At 36.2% G+C, this 6000-nt stretch overlaps 1 pseudogene; it reads left to right on the forward strand.

The window, feature by feature from the left end:
* LOC123787630 (actin-related protein T1-like) overlaps positions 1 to 5293 on the forward strand; it is a 66967-nt pseudogene extending 61674 nt beyond the window's left edge.
* Positions 5294 to 6000: the final 707 nt, after the last annotated feature.

Genomic DNA, 6000 nt, shown 5'->3' on the forward strand with positions numbered 1-6000 from the left:
ATTGGATATAGGCTGCTCCTGGGGAGGCAGCACAACCTTAGGCAATTCAGCTTCCGTTAGCTGAGAAGAATATCTAGGAATATCCCTGGCTGTGAGTCATCAGCAGGCAACACTCCTGGCAACTGGGGGATAAATACATTGGTTCTGAATGGTGGGAACTGGGCAGTACAACATAGCATTTACTACTATATCACAAATAGTCACAACACCTATCTGCTATGGTTTCTGTTTATGTTCTTTTCTCTTCCAATTGAAATCCTTCTATTTCTGCTTGCAAATGCATTTTCAGACTGTTCATTGACATTGTATAAAATAAAAATCATACTGATTTTTAATTGAATATTGATTATATTGATTTTTTTAAATTCCACAACCTTGCTGATATTTTTTGTTTGTTTGTGGATTCCTTAGGATTTTCTGTATGTAGGACTATGTTATCTGTAAATGCATATAATTTTACATCTGCCTTTCCAATTTGGAGGCCTCTTAGTTTATTTTCTTGACTAATAGCCTAGTAAGAATGTTCAGTATAATATTGAATAAGAGTAATGAGAATGAACATCTCATTACGTTCCTGATATAGGTGGAAAGCATTCAGTCTATCACTATTATGTATAATGCTAGCCATAGATTTTTTCATAGATGTCCTTTATGAATTGAGGAAGTTAAATTCTATTACTTATTTTTGGGTGTTTCTACTATGAAGGATGTTGGATTTGGGCAAATGCTATTTCTCTACTGAGAAGATTATATGGTTTCTACCTTTTATTAATATGATATATTATATTGATTGATTTCCTGATTTGAACCAACCATGAATGGCTGGAATAAATTCCACTTGGTCATGGTATATTATTCTATTTATACATTACTGTATTCAGGATAGCCACATGCAAAAGAATGAAGTTGTACCTATACCTCACACCATATACCAAATTAAATAAGTATGGATTAAGACTTAAATGTATGATTTGAAACTATAAACCTCATAGAAGAAAAAATAGGGGTAAGTCTTCACAAACTCAGATTTGGCAATAGATTCTTAGATATGACACAAATAACACTGGCAACAAAAAATAAAATAGATAAATTGTAGTTTATCAACAATACAAATGCCTGATGGACGCCCAGGTGGCTCAGTCAGTTAAGCATCTGCCTTCAGCTCATGTCATGATCTTGGTGTCCTGGGACTAAGCTCCACGTCAGGCTCTCTGCTCAGTGGGGAGTCTGCTTCTCTCTCTCCCTCTGCCCCTTCCCCCCCATTCCTGCTCTCTTCTCAAAAAAAAAATAAAAATCTTTAAAAAAATACAAATGCTTGTGATTCAAAAGACACTATCAAGAAGGTGAAAAGACAACCCACAGAATGAGAGAAATATTTGAATATCATATATCTGATAAGGTAGTTTTATCTAGCATATATAAAGAACTATCGACTCAGTAATAAAAAGAGAAACTAAATTTATTTTCTATTTATTTTTATTAAGTTCAATTAGCCGACATATAATACATCACTAGTTTTTGATGTAGTGTTCAATGATTCATTAGTTGCATATAACACCCGGTGCTTATTACCACACATGCCCTCCTTAATACCCATCACCCAGTTACCCCATCCACCACCCCCCAACCTTCTGCAATCCTCACTTTGTTTTCTGGAGTCCAGAGTCTCTCATGATTTGTCTCCCTCTCTGATTTCTTTCCATTCGGTTTTCCCTCCCTTCCCCTGTGGTCATCCATGCTATTCCTTATGTTCCAAATATGGGTGAAACCATATGATAATTGTCTTTCTCTTCTTGACTTATTTTGCTTAGCATAATCTCCTCCAGTTCCATCCATGTTGATGCAAATGGTAGGTATTCATCCTTTCTGATGGTTGAGTAATATTCGATTGTATATACGAACCACATCTTCTTTATCCATTCATCTGTTGAAAGGCATCTCAGCTCCTTCCACAGTCTGGCTATTGTGGACATTGCTGCTATAAACATTGGGGTGCAGGTGCCCCTTCTTTTCACTGCATCTGTATCTTTGGGGTAAATACCTAGTAGTGCAATTGCTGGGTTGTAGGATAGATCTATTTTTAATGTCTTGAGAAAACTTCATGCTGTTTTCCAAAGTGGCTGTACCAGTTTGCATTCCCAACAACAGTGTAAGAGGGTTTCCCTTTCTCCACATCCTCACCAACAATTGTTGTTTCCTGTTTTGTTAATTTTTGCCATTCTAACTGGTGTAAGGTAGTATCTCATTATGGTTTTGATTTGTATTTCCCTGATGGCTAGTGATGTTGAACATTTTTTCATGTGTCTGCTAGTCATTTGTATGTCTTCTTTGAAGAAGTCTGTGTTCATATCTTCTGCCCATTTCATGACTGGATTATTTGTTTTTTGGGTGTTGAGTTTGAGAAGTTCTTTATAAATCTTGGATACTAATCCTTTATCTGTAATGTCATTTCCAAATATCTTCTCCCATTCCATGGGTTGCCTCTTAGTTTTGTTGACTGCTTCCTTTGCTGTGCAAAATTTTTTATCTTGATGAAGTCCTAAAAGTTCATTTTTGCTTTTGTTTACCTTGCTTTTAGAGACATGTCTTGAAAGAAGTCACTGTGGTCAATGTTGAAGAGGTCATTGCCTATGTTCTCCTCTAGGATTTTGATGGATTCCTGTCTCACACTGAGGTCTTTTATCCATTTTGAGTTTACAAACTTACTCTAAAAAGGACTGAACTGAATAGATATTTCTCCAAAGCAATAAACTAATGGCCAATAAACATATGAAAAGACACTTGACATCATTAGCTATCAAGGAAATAGAAATCAAAATCACAAATAAGTGAAACCATATGATAATTATCTTTCTCTGCTTGACTTATTTCACTTAGCATAATCTCCTCCAGTTCCATCCATGTTGATGCAAACAATGAATCATGGAACACTACATCAAAAATTAATGATGTACTGTATGGTGACAAACATAACATAATAATAATTTTTAAAAAAGAAATCAAAATCTAAATGAGATGCCATATCACAATATAATGCCTAGAATAAAAAAGTCAGATACTAATTAGTGTTGGTGAGCATGTGGAAAAGTAGGAACTCTCCTACACTGCTAGTTTGAATGTAAAATGCATGAGACACTTCGGAAAACAGACTGATAGTTCCTGAAATAATTAAACATAGTATTATCATATTTCTCAGCTTTTCCATTTTTTAGATATATAACCAAAGGAAATGAAAACTTAAGTCTTTCCAAAGAACATATTCAAGATTGTTTCTAGCAGTATATTTCTTAATAGTCAAAGATGGGAAAAATCCATATGCCTGTTAACTGATGAATGGATAAACACAATGTGCTATCTCTAAGCAATGTATGAACCTCAAAAACAATATATAAAGAAAATGAAATTGGTCACAAAAGTTAACATATTTTATGCTTCCATTCACAAGAAATATGCAAAAGCGGTAAATCCATAAAGACAAAAAATATATTAGTGGTTGCTTAAGGCTTGGGGGAATGGTCTGAAGATGTGCTGGTTAGAGGGTATGGGATTCTGTTTGAGCTAATGAAAATAATATAAATTGATATCTATGATGTTTGTACCTATCATCGAATATAATAAGAATCATTGTATTATATACTTTAAATTGGTAAATTGTATGGTATGCAAAATTTGTCTCAAAGTTGTTTAAAAATAACTGTAAGAAGGGGGAAAGAGAAATGTTCTGAGTGGTGCTGGAACTGAGTTGCAGGAATCCCCACTCAGACCCAGACCTGTATCAAGTGCTTAACTTTTCCCCTTACGAAGGGAAGGGTATTTTCGTCATTCCATAAATATCAGCTGAACAGAGCAGAAAAAAAAACAGTTCTCTGGGACAGGGACATAGCTTGGTACCTTCACTTGGTACTAATGCTTGGTCTCGGCTTCAAGTTCACAGGTTTATCAAAGCTGTTCATAGGTATGGTTTGCCTTCCTCTGCTTGCACCAAGCAGGAAGTGCACATGGCTCAGAAACCATACTCTTTAAAGTCTCTGATGTTCTCTGGGGACATCCACAGGTGCTTGTTGTCTTACAAAGTGATCAAGTTTCCTTTATTTCGTTGAAGTTTGAAAGAGCACACTGTAGAAGTGTTTAACACATATGTAGTAGATATTCCAGCTATAATTTTTGACAATGGACCAGGACTCTGCAAAGCAGCCATGTCTAGAGAGATTGGACCCCATAATGTCATCAGTTTTGTCATGGGGTATCCAAAATTAAGCATGCTTTTGTCAGGAGCCAATTAGAAAAAGTACTTTGTAGGGAAGAAATCCCATATAAGTATGAAGGCTTGCATTTGCACTTCCCCCATGAGTATGGACTGGTAATAGGATATGGTGACATGGAGAAACTCTGAAAGTATCCTTTTGAATGGGAGCTGAAAGTAAAACCCTGTCACTGGGCTGTGCTCATAACTAAACCCTTCTTGGACCCAAGAAAGATTTGAGAGAAAATAGCAGAACTGATGTTTGAGACCTTCAAAGTGCCTGCCTTCTACCTGTCTAACCATGCAGTGGTAGCACTCTATACAGCTCTACCTCTGTCATGGGACTAATGGGGATGGGGTTACTTGCACTGTCCCTATATTTGAGGGTTATTCCCTACGTAATGCTCTCATCAAGCTCTATATGACAAGGAAGGACGTCACATAGCATATCACCTGGTTCCTTCTCACTGGTGTGAGCACCTTCCTTTGTATATTTGACAAGGTCTTACTGAATGACATCAAAGAGAAGCTTTGTTATATGGCCTTGGAGCCAGAAAAGAACTATGTAAGAGGCCAGATGAGATCATGCAATACAAACTGCCAACTGAGAGAATATAAACAGCCAATTGAGAATGCCATCTACATTGAGAACCAGCTGTACCTGGTGCCTGAGATTCTTTTTGCATCTGACCAGCTGGGTATCCACAATCTGGGACTCTCCAAAATAGTCTCCAGCAGCATTATGAAGGGTGGCGCTAAAATTCAGAAGAATCTTTTTGTGAAAATTGTGCTGTCTAGGGGCATTACTTGCTTTTCTGGGCTTGAGGAAAGTCTTATGAAAGAACTGGAACAGCTGGCTTCCAAAGGGGCCCCCCATCAATGTCACAGCCTCTTTTGATAGGTGTTTATCTGTGTGAATTGGTGCATCCATTGAGACGTCTCCGAACAATTTTAAACAGATGGGGATTATCTTTGAAAGTCTCAAGGAGTTTGGGAGATTTATCATTTAGAAAAGATGATTTTTAAAAACCTCACATGGTGAGGACAAGTCTAAATGTCAGATCATAGGAACACCAGTGGGAGGTGATATTGTTCTTTAAGCAAGATGCTTAATAAAATTTTTTTGCCATTTCGGGTTTCAGTTCATTCTTGGTGGCACATTGTTGTAACCATTGGTGTATATGTGTCTCCATCTTCAATTCTTTTGGGTATATATTTAAGAGTTGAATTTCTGGGTCATATGTTAATTTTATGTTTAAATGTTTGAGGAACTATCAAAATGTTTAGTGAGCAGCTGCACCATTCATTTTACATTCCCAACCACAAAGCATGAGGGTTCCTTTTCTTCACATACTTGCCTACACTAGTTATTTCCTGTTTTTGAATAATAGCCATTCTAAAGTATATGAACAGGTATGTCATGTTTTGATTTGCATTTCCCTAATGATTAGTGATAGTATCTTTTAATATGTTTATTTTCCATTTGCATATTGTCTTTGGGGAGAAATCTGTTCAAGTACTTGGCCCAATTTTCAATTGTGTTGTTTGTTATTTTTTGTTGTTGAGCTGTCAGAGTTGTTTATATATCCTGGCCATTAAACTATTATCATATGTGTGGGTTTTCTTTTCTCATTATTTTTTTTGGATTGACTTTTCACTCTGAATAATGGCCTTCAATGCACAAGAGAATTTAATTTTAATGAAGTACAATTTAACAATGTTTTCTTTTCTTACATGTGCTTTTGGTGTCATTTCTA

The sequence above is a fragment of the Ursus americanus genome, chromosome X, assembly GCF_024610735.1.
Source record: "Ursus americanus isolate L20-20 chromosome X, mUrsAme1.1.p, whole genome shotgun sequence".
Lineage (NCBI taxonomy): Eukaryota > Metazoa > Chordata > Mammalia > Carnivora > Ursidae > Ursus > Ursus americanus.